We start from the raw sequence: 11802 nt of genomic DNA on the forward strand, positions 1-11802 counted from the left end.
CTTTAAATCCTAGGTTGCTGTTGGAAGAGTTGCTGCAGTGCCACTTGTTGATGCCACTGAGCATTGGTGGTGGAGGGAGTGAATGTTTAAAATGATGGGATTAAAGTGGAGAATAAAGTTAAAAACTCTTTAAATGTGCAAATTTCAAAGCAAGCAAACTTTGAGGAACACTTTGTAGTTTTTATAAATGGCTTGGATGAGGAAGTTGAGGGGTAGGTTAGTAAATTTGCAAATGACACAAAGGTTAGAGGTGTCGTCGATAATATAGAGGGCTACTGCAGGCTGCAGCATGACACAGACAGGATGCAGAGCAAGGCTGAGAAATAGCAGATGGACTTCAACCTGGATAAATGCGAAGTGATGCATTTGGAAGGTCAAACTTGAATGCTGAATATAGGATTAAAGACAGGATTCTTGGCAGTGTGGAGGAACAAAGGGATCTGGTGTGCAAGTACATAGATCCCTCAAAATTGCCACCCAAGTGGATAGGGTTGTTAAGAAAGCATACAGTGTTTTGGCTTTCATTAACAGGGGGATCAAGTTTAAGAGCTGCAAGGTTTTGCGACAGCTCTACAAGTCCCTGGTGAGACCACACTTGGAATATTGTGTCCAGTTCTGGCCGCCCTACTATAGGAAAGATAGAGACTTTGAAAAGGGTGCAAAGTAGGTTTACCAGGAAGCTGCCTGGACTGGAGGGCTTGCCTTATGAAGAAAGGTTGAATAAGTTCGGACTTTTCTTTCTGGAGAGAAGGAGGAAGAGAGGTAACCTGATCGAGGCATACAAGATAATGAGTGGAACAGATAGTCAATAGCCAGAGACTTTCCCCCAGGGCAGGATTGACTGGTACAAGGAGAGATAGTTTAAAGATATTACGGGGAAGGTATAAAGGAGACGTCAAAGGTAGGTTCTTTACGCAGAGATGTGAATGCATGGATTGTGTTGCCAGCAGTGGTGGTGGAAGCAGAGTCATTGGGGACGTTTAAGCGACTACTGGGCATGCACAGGGATTGCAGTGAGTTGAGGGGTGCGTAGGTTGTTATTATAATTTACATTAGGATTCAACTTCAGCACAACATCGTGGGCCAAAGGGCTGTTCTGTGCTGTACATTTCTATGTTCTGAAGTGACTAAAAACTAGAATGTGACAGATGTTTCTGGCATTTCATTAACAGCAAACATTCTAAGGTGCTTTAAAATGATAAAATTAAATGTTGAACAGTGAAAATATAGGAGAGATTACCAAAAACATGATCACAGAAGTAGGTTTTAAGCAGCATGGGAAGAGATGGCCAGCCAGACAAACCCTCAGATACTGAGCGGCAAGGGACTAGCGTTAAGAGGCAGAGTAAAGATAGGATGGAATGAGGCTGTGAAGGGATTTGAACTTAAGCTTTAGGAGACTAGAGGCCAATGGAGAACAGTAGGAAGTGGTATTATAGACAAGATACCACCCAATATCTGCGGAAGACCATTGGAACTTACTTGAAGAGCAGCTCGGGACATGAACTAAGGCAAAGTTAGCAGCAGGGAAAGTGAAGTCAGAACGGTGGGGTGCTTTGCTCTGGGGAAGGAAATAAGCCATCTGAATGACTGATTCTACATGGATTTTGACTAAGATCACACAGAGGCAAAGATACAGAGTTACTGTAGTGGAGAAAAGCAAGTGGTTTTAACAGTATGAAGGCTATCCAATATACATGACCAGCACCAGATAGGTCAAACAACCCAAGAAGAAAGCAAGGGAGGGTAACTATAATGTATATACTATATTTATACGAACCATGGAAATTCATGTAGATAGGAAAGAGGAAGGAATCAGGAATGGAGAAAATTTGAAGGAAACCATGTAGTAATGAGTTTGCAGAGTTCTTTGGAACAGGTTGCAGTGAAATCATACCACTACAGATATTAAAGAAAAGAACTGACAGTAGAGGAATTTGAAATCATCAACAGAACTAATTGCCATGGACGGGATGATAAGGGCAAGAATGGTGCACTGCAGCTATAATCACAAAAACTGGTGTCGGTAACTTTGACCAAGATAGACTGGGAATGAAGGAATTTGACCACAGGGTGATTGAAGCAATAAATTACAATTTTTTAAAAACTCACATTATCAGTACAGTTATTACTTATTAAATACTGTATATTAACAAGTTCAATTATATACCAAAAAAGATTTGGCCTTACTCATTGATATTGCCACATTAGAGACCCAGGACGAGTCTGGTTGTCTTCCTACATAGAAACTGCAATGAACTGAGATCTGTCAAACCAGTGAGCTCTGGAGAGATCCTTGTGCACTGATAATGATATTAGGTATTAGTCGGACAGGCCCCCCTCACAATTTTTGTGGATTTTTAAAAAATTTATGCTGATCCTCCTTTAGTTTAATTGGAAAACTGTTGATGTTTGTTCAGCGACACTGGGCGATTTACAAACGACTTCAATGGTTCATCAGGATAGATCCAATCAGTGAGTACTACAGGAACTGGAAGTGGTCTCACTGTCACTTCTACATTGAACAGATAGGAAGATACTAACAGATGGTTCCTACTTTATAATGCACCACAGTTTTATCACAATAAAACAATGACGCCCAAATTTAAAGAGACACCTTTCAATTAAGAGAACCCCCGATTATCGGACACTTTGAAACAACTCTGGCTCGAACCTGATCATGTTCCCCCTCCCCCGCCATGCTGTTAGCCCCGGCGTTTACCTTAAGACAGAAAGCAATGCCCCTCCAACATCAACAGATCCTCAACAACAAACCTCCCGGAGCCGGATCCGGAAGTGAGCCACCCTTACAGTCACATCCGGATACACCCCGCCCTCCCTATGTGACAATTTGAAAGGCGCCCATCATTGAGACTGGCAAAGTGTTGCCTCTCCTCTCGATGTTGACATGATGTGTTGGCTCTAAATTCGCATTTCCAGCTGTTTTCCTCGGGCCGTCAGAGATTTTAACCCACTGTTATGTGCAAACATTTAATGGATTTCATTTTGTTTTGTTGAATTGTGCAAATTCATTTCGTTATTTGAAAATTTAATCAACTTTTCTTCCAGATTTCCACTTTCTCTTGTCTTCGTATGATCCATACCTGGCTCTTCCATCCTCTCAACTTAGAACCATAGAATCATAAGGTACAGAAGAGGCCTTTTGGATTTCTATTGCATCTACTTTTAAAATGCACCAACACTTTCTAATATATCTACATTTCTCCTAAACAAAAGGACCTTTAATAAGGCTCACGTGTATTCACTGCATTTCCAATCCTAATTTTCTGAGCCCTTCCTCTTAATGTCTGAGGCAAATGGAGGGATGAAACAAAAGTGTAATTGGAGGGAGCATGTGAAAAATTAAATGAATATAACGAAGGCCATAAGACATAGGAGCAGAAATCAGGACATTCAGCCCATCAACACTACTCCATTATTCAATCAAGGCTGATAAATTTCTCAATCCCATTCTCCTGTTTTCTCCCCGTAATCCTTGATCCCTTTTACAATCAAGAACTTATCCATCTCAGTCTTAAATATACTCAATAACCTGGACTCCACAGTCTTCTGTGGCAGTCAATCCCATAGATTCATCACTCTTGGCTGAAGAAGTTTCTCCTCTTTTCCATTCTAAAACGTCTTTACTGTAAGGCTGTGCCCTTGAGTCCTAGTTTCTCCCACCAATGGAAACATCCTCCCAACAGCCACTTTGTCCAGGCCATCCAGTATTCTGTAAGTTTCAATTAGATCGCTCCTCATCCTTCTAAACTCCATCGAGTGTTGACCCAGAGTCTTCAAATATTCCCCATATGTTAAGCTTTTCATTGCTGCAACCATTCTCATGAACCTCCTCTGAACCTGTTCTAGGTCCACTAAACACTTCCAGAGATATGGGGGCCAAATCTGTGCATAATACTCCAAATATGTTCTGACCAGAACCTTATAGAGCCCAGAGGTACATCCCTGCTTTTATATTCAAGTCATCTCAAAATGAATGCCAACATTGCATTTGCCTTCTGAAATAGTGACTCTGATAAAGTATGAAAGAAATAATAGCTCGAAAGATCCTCCGTTTTTACAAGAATTCAATAATAAAAATTACTTTTATAAAAGGCTAAGATAGGTGACCATGAGAATGAATGTATCCTGGCAAAGATTCAGTTATTCTGAGGAGCACAAACTATGCTCTCAAACGGGGTGCTCCCTCAATACTCAAAACAAGCTGTGGGTGACCCCTGCGGGACAACTTTATGTTCCTTCTTTGCTCCTATCTATCTTAATTGATTATGTGCATAATTGCACACACTTGTGCAAGGAGGGAATGGTTAATACTTTACTACAAACTTGGTGGCACCCAGATTTCGAGAAAGCAGCTGAGAAATGAGCTGAAGCATTCCTAATTTACGAATGCTGGAAAAGGGATGCCCTGCAGTTCTGGAACTATCCCCTTGCCTGGTGGGTCTTTTACTTGTCTCCAACTTGATTTTATAGAATTACTTAGCGTACATTGTTATAGATATTGTCTAGTAATAATAGATGTATTTAGTAGATGGATCAAGTCCATCCCAGTTACTGATAATATTGCTACAATAGTGGTGAAAAAGTGGGAAAATATCTGCATGAGTTAATAAAAACTCTTCAAAGTTTACATTCACAGGTACACTGAGCCTACCATTTTAGGGAGACTACCCTACCGTAGAACCTGGAGATTTTGTCCTGATTTTGTCCTGGGACCAGGGCAAATCGATGCCAAAGCAGAAAGGACAGTTTCAGGTGTTGCTGACTACTCCCACAGCTGTGAAAGTGCAAGGACAACTCTACTGGATTCATAGAAAGGACAGTGAATGATTCAGTGAAGAAACAGACAAGGACAAAGAAAAAATGCACTGGATACTGGTGATTTTGACGACTATGTGGGATTTACTTTGGGGGGCAGAAGACTTTCATGCTGACACTGCTTTGTCCCTGGGAGGTGACCAAGACGATCTATACATCATAATGCCTTTTTGTATTTGGCTTATCAAAGTGTCCAAATGATGGGAAAAGTAACTGATTGTTGGGTATGTGCTCATGCACTGCCCTATTCACAGCGAGGATATCCCTCTGTGGCTAGTCTCCTTTAGATGGCCTGAAGTAGCTGAATGGCTAATTCTCTGGTCGTCTGATGATTCAGACAGACTTAATGAAGTACAGGAATTGAACCTAACTGAAATTTGACTAAATTTGTTTATTTTCTTTACGATTGGTCCTCTGTCCTTAACAGAACACCAGGGTCCTTTTGGAAGGACCCTATTTCCGGGGCATGGAAAGGTGGATATTTTAGCTTAACCGCTTATAGTGGCAGCTATTTTATTTGCGGACTCAAGGCTTATCCATGCCTCCCCTCAGACTGATGGGGATCATGTTACATTGAGTATGTGGTTCTTCACCCCTGAGGACTAAAAGGTACCTCCCTGCTCTTTTCACATTTTTTAGTATGACTTCCCCCACTATTGGCTTTCATTTACAGGGCACTCAATTAAGTAGATTAAGGACAATCCTGGAAATTGGTGGTAGTGACACTGCAAATGTCCTGACTAATATTAATGCTGAAATTGTCGCTATCAGGACAGTAGCCCTTCAGAACTGCTTGGATTTGGACTTTCTACTTGCTAAGGAGGGTGGGACCTCTGCCACTGTAGGAAAGGAATGTTGGACTTTTATTCCTCACCGTTTCTCCAATATCACCGATCCCACAAGGCACAATACCCATAAAATTCAGCAGCTACACAACATGGACTCTGGTGAGATGGGTAGTACCGTGGAATGGTGGCCATTTAAGGATATTTTTGGGAGCTTTGGGAATGTCATTTTTCATCTTCCTCAGCCTTAGTGTCCTTACGGTGTTTCTCCTGTTCCCCTTTATTTTCCTCTCATCGAGCCTCTCACACTCAGCTTTCAACATCTTTCAGCTTTTGGGAATTCTATCAGTTATACATACCTCTATCCATCTATCGCATGCGTTAGACATCTTGTTGTCCTTGGACATATTGAGCAAATAGGCCTGGACTAGAACTCCCAAGTCTCTGCACGTCAGACTTCTGAATTTTCTCCCCATTTAGAAAACAGTCCATGCTTCTATTCTTACCAAAGTGCATGACCTCATACTTTCCACATTGTACTGTGTCTGCCAATTCTTTGTCCACTCTCCTAACTTGTCCAATTCCTTCTGCACCCTCCCTGCCTCCTCAATACTACCTGTCCCTCTAGCTATCTTTGTATTATCTGCAAACTTAGCTAGAATGCCCTCAGTACCTTCATCATGATCGTTAATGTATAAAGTGAAAAATTGTGGTCCCAACACTGACCCTTGCAGAACACCATTTGTCACTGGCTTCAATCCTGAGAAGGACCCTTTTATCCCCACTCTCTGCTTTCTGCCAGACAGCAAAACTTCTATCCATGCTAATACCTTCCTTCTAACACCATGGGCCCTTATCTTACCCAGCAGCCTCCTGTGCGGTACCTTGTCAAAAACCTTCTTGAAGTCCAGGTAGATAACATCCATAGGTTCTCCTTGGCCTAACCTGCTTGCTACTTCCTCAAAAAATTCTAGCAGATTTGTCAGGCATGACCTTCCCTTGATGAAACCATGCTGACTTTCCCCTATTTTACCGTACACTTCCAAGTATTCTGAAATCTCATCCTTCACAATGAACTCCAAAATCTTATCCATGACCGAGGTTAGGTTAATTGGTCTGTAATTTTCCATCTTTTGCCTTACTCCCTTTTTAAACAGGGTTGTCACGTTAGTGATTTTCCAGTCCTCTGGGACCCTTCCTGCCTCTAGCGATTCCTGAAAGATTATTACTAAAGCCTCCACCATATTTTCAGCTATCTCATTAAGAACTCTTGGATGTAGTCCATCTGGTCCAATGATTTATCCACCTTCAGACCATTTAGCTTTTCTAGCACCTTCTTGCTGATGGCCACCATACTCAGCTCTGCCCCCTGACTCTCTTGAATTTTTGGCATATTACTCGTGCCTTCCATCATGAAGACTAACGCAAAGTAATTATTCAGTTCCTTGGCCATTTCCTTGTTCCCATTACTATCCAGCATCATTTTCCAGTGGTGCAATGTTGACTTTTGCCTCTCTTTTTCCCTTTATATGTCTAAAAAAACTCTTGCAGTCTTCCTTTATATTACTGGCTAACTTACCCTCATATTTAATCTCCCTCCTTCTTACTTTGTTACCCTCTTTAGTCTTTGTAAGCTTCCTCTGATTTCCCACTGCCCTTCACCACATTATATGCTTTCTCTTTTCCTTTTATGCTATCCCTGATATCTCTAGTTAGCCATGGTTGCCTCATCCTCCCTATACCTTGCTTCTTTTCCCTTGGGATGAATTTTTGCTGTGTCTCCTGAATTACTCGCAGAAACTCCTGCCATTGCTGTTTCACTATCTTCCCTGTTAAACTCTCCCAGTCAATTCTGCCCAGCTCCTCCCTCAGCTTTTATTCAGCTGTAATACCATTACCTCTGATTCTATCTTCTCCCTCTCAAATTGCACAGTAAATTTTATCATAATATGATCACTGCCTCCTAAGGGTTCCTTCACCGTAAGCTCCCTTATCAAATCTGCCTCATTGCACAATACTAAATCCAGTATTGCCTGTTCCCTTGTGGGTTCCCCCACAAGCTGCTCCAAAAGGCCATCTTGTAGATATTCCACAAATTCCTTTTCTTGCAATCCACTGCCAACCTGATTTTCCCAATCCACCTGCATACTAAAAACCCCCTTGATCACTGTAACTTTGCCTTTCAACACACCGTTTATATCTCCTGGTGTATCTTGCGCCCCAGCTCCTGACTACTGTTTGGAAGCTTCTACATAACTCCAACTGTGTTTTTTTTATTTTTGTGGTTCCTCAATTCGACACCATCTGACCCTACTTTGTTTCTTACTATTGATTTAATTTCATAACAGAGTGAGGGAAGATTTTTTAAGGGATTTAATATCTCTGAAAGTGAATTAAACTTCAGCCAAGGACAAAATGTCGCCTAGATTAAGAGAAGCAAGAGAGGGAATAATGGAAACTCTGACCATTATTTTCCAGTCATATCTGGCTTAGTTGCAAAGCCAAAGGATTGACAGATAGCTAATGCCTTACCATTGTATTAAATAAAAGGGAGAAAGTAAGATCTAGACTGACTAATTACAAGCCAGTTGATCTCACTTTGGAGGTGAAACAACTATTGGAAAACGTTATGAACAAGATAACAGTTTTTTTTTAAAAGGCGTACATTAATCAGACACAGTTTGGTACAGACTTGTAAAGGGAATGTTATGTTTGATTAACGGTTGAATTTTTTGAGGAGTTCACAAGAAGAGTTGATAAGAGCAGTGCATTTAATGTAGTCTATTTGGATTTTAGCCAGTCTTTTGATAAAGTCCCACACAACAACTTGGCAAATTAATGTTTGATTGGTGGTAGACGTGTATGTCTGAGTGTGTGTGTATATGTGTCTATACATGTGTAGACAGGTTGCTCGTCTTTTCACCCTGCTGCATAGTAAATGTTCAGCAACCTCAAATAATTGGGGTAATGTATGTCTTTGTGACCAGCAAGCTATTTTTAGTGGGGCTGTGTAGCGTTCAGTATTATGACCTTCGCCAATTATGAAATGTATCAATTGGTAGAATTTCATGAAATTCAGCTAAATGTAAATTTTGAAGAGTTTCATGGATGGCTTGTCTTCATGACCTTCAACAAATTATCTCACACAGTTCTCTGCTATTCATCCTCTACACCACATCTCCATGGCACTCTACTTACGCTATCTTGTACTCACCTGCAGCAAAATGTTTGTCAGTGTCATGACCTTCTGCTATAGGGTTAAGGTGTCATAGGTGCCATAGTTAAAACCTAGATGTACATGCTGTTAAAGGCTGCTCTAAATTACCCAATCAGTTTAATGCTGTGTCTATCATCTGGAGGAATGCTGAGCAATCCAGCAAGGTGGTTAATAACCTTCTGAACGCTACAAGGGTAAAAGTGTGGCACCATTTTCTCTCTACTACAAGATACTCACTTTAGATTAGATTAGATTAGATTAGATTAGATTACTTACAGTGTGGAAACAGGCCCTTCGGCCTAACAAGTCCACACCGACCCGCCGAAGCGCACCCACCCAGTCCCATTCCCCTATATTTACCCCTGCACCTAACACTACAGGCAATTTAGCATGGCTAATTCACCTGACCTGCACATGTTTTGGACTGTGGGAGGAAACCGGATCACCCGGAGGAAACCCACGCAGACACGGGGAGAATGTGCAAACTCCACACAGAGAGTCGCCTGAGGCGGGAATTGAACCCGGGTCTCTGGCGCTGTGAGGCAGCTGTGCCACCGTGCCGCCCACAATGTTCTCCCAATGCACCAATTTACTGTCAAAGTTTATGGACTACCATTCATAACCTTGCCCTAACGGGTCTTACCCACCCTAACTACTTCTCCCCACCCAAGTTATTAACCTTCTCTACCTGATGCACTTTCTACTTAATCCTACTTGTGACACCTCACCACATCTGCTAACAATAGCTGCCAACCGTCACAGTTGCCTGGATATCTGTTTGTCCTAAAAGGCATGGAAGACAAGCATGCCAAGAGAATCCCAAGTAGGCAGAAAAGAGCCCTGAGACGCCTATTCCAATGCATGAGGTGGGTGCCTGTGCGTAACGTAGCCTATCAGCAGCATTGCAAAACAAAGTATTGGTGAGGTGCCAAGTGCATCTCACTGTTAAAGCCTTGTGTGGAAAAATTGGAAATATTTTTCTTTACATTCAGAATTCATTTTTCAGTTCTTGCCATATTTTTCCAACTGCATCACCCTTGCTCATATTGTTTGGGGCTGGGAAGATACTTCACACTGAATTGACCATACTGTAGAGGCTTTACTTTTTAAAATATTTTCACATGGGGTGAGCATTGCTGGAACAGTCAGCTTATCCCAAACTTCCCTTGAAAAGATTATAGTAATCTACCAACTTGACCAGCTGCAGTCCATTTTCAGGAGAAGAGTTTCAGAGGCAAGGACAGGGTGAGACTTTCTGCAACATCTGCTATCTTAACACCAGATCTGTCAATCAGGCAATGAGGGTCATTAAATGATTGACCACCATGCTAAGGGAGGGGGCAAGGGTTTGCTTTACAGGCTTCCTGCTTGGCAATGTCTCAATTATCTGCCAAGTAAGTACAGGCTATGGCAGGACAAGGCATTAAATTGGCATTAATTTTCCTGGTCCAGAAATAATCAGGAAGGTGATTGATCCCCGCCAGGTAAATGCCCTTGTGTCTAAACTTGCCTCTGAGGGTATTAAATGTCTCACATTGTTCCTCATTGAGGTTTATAGAGGAGAATTGCTTCCTGAACACCCTAGGTAGCTCCCTGAACACATCAGTCTCCTGATAGGTGCCCCTTTTTCCTCAATGCCCTATTTCCAACAGTCCATTTTACTCTGAATGACCTCTTCTTATTCTCCTTGTTATGATGTACAGCCAGCAGTGTTGTTAATAGTACACCCAAATCGGGAAGCAACTGGGTTTTGGCACTTGGAAGTCACCAAGAAGTCTTTAATCATCAGGCACACTATTTTCTCCAGATCTTTGTGACTTGAATAATCATTGAAAGCATCAAAGACATGGAGAATCATTTTAACAACCAGAAGAAATCAAACAAAGAATTAACCTGTATGTAGTTGAGCCTTTTAAATAATGTCGTTAAGTGGCTCTTTATGATGTTGAACAACCGTTATATGATATAAAGAGAGGACTTTGCTGGAGTGATGAGCTCAAAGCTATTATGGTTGGTGTCAAATCAACCTTGCATGTTACCAGTTCTGAATTCTTCCAGCTGACATTCACTATATATGCACTAACACTCTCACATTTATGGCACCAATATGATTCAGCGCGAATGTACACACGTGTACCTCAACCATCCTTTTGTAGTTCACAATTTCCAAGGGTATTTGTTAGGTAAGGGGTAAATGTAGGGGTATGGGTGGGTTGCGCTTCGGCGGGTCGGTGTGGACTTGTTGGGCCGAAGGGCCTGTTTCCACACTGTAAGTAATCTAATCTAATCTAATCTAATGTTGTCAATTTTTCACCTTAGCATTGCAATCTATCTGGCCTGTGTAAATGTTTGATGATTAATTCAATTCTATTTCTGTTGAAAATTTTATTGTAGCAAACCGTTAAATACAACCGAGTACAATTCTGTTTGTCAGTTTCTGAGAGAAACAAATTGTTACTAAGGACTGTTTTTGTCTTGCAGTAATATAACTAACTTCCATAGGAATTAGAAGTTAATTAGGAACTGAAATCTAAGTATGATATATCTATGCAATCATTGCACATCAGCTGGGTATTTCCCATTGTAAATTTAATTATTAGCAGATAGTGTGTTAATTAGCAAAGAGGCAAGCTCAGTTTGTAAAACAGACGTTAACTGAAACAAATACACCATTAAGTGATACTTATGTAATGCTTTTAATGTACAAAATGTTCCAATGCATTATACAGTGTAAAAGTACTTTATAATAATTTCAAAATGGCACAAAAAAACTACAGCAGGTACAAAATAATTAGCAGTATTAAGAAAGTCGCCACGAACATTCATTTTCAGGAATAGAACCACAAAACAAGAACCTAGGCGACGTGTCATGCAAACTTTATCCATATTATCTGTTAAATCTGAAACAATTTCTTCAAAGGCAGCTCCTTAAGAGTGAATAGGATAGATAGAGGTTGGAAT

The 11802-nt window shown here is 41.1% G+C and overlaps 1 protein-coding gene across 11 annotated transcripts in view; it reads right to left on the reverse strand.

Annotated features, from left to right (window-relative positions):
* Nucleotides 1-2801, reverse strand: part of exoc1 (exocyst complex component 1) — a 64323-nt gene extending 61522 nt beyond the window's left edge. For 4 of the 11 annotated variants that reach the window (XM_043690624.1, XM_043690608.1, XM_043690632.1 and 1 more), the window contains exon 1: nt 2191-2297. The gene's annotated coding sequence lies outside the window, so the exon portion shown is untranslated. Of the gene's footprint in view, nt 1-2190; nt 2300-2722 lie in introns of those variants that run through there. The other 7 variants (XM_043690650.1, XM_043690641.1, XM_043690661.1 and 4 more) reach the window with 5 other exon arrangements.
* Between the last annotated feature and the right edge of the window lie 9001 nt (nt 2802-11802).

The sequence above is a fragment of the Chiloscyllium plagiosum genome, chromosome 1 (assembly GCF_004010195.1).
Source record: "Chiloscyllium plagiosum isolate BGI_BamShark_2017 chromosome 1, ASM401019v2, whole genome shotgun sequence".
NCBI lineage: Eukaryota > Metazoa > Chordata > Chondrichthyes > Orectolobiformes > Hemiscylliidae > Chiloscyllium > Chiloscyllium plagiosum.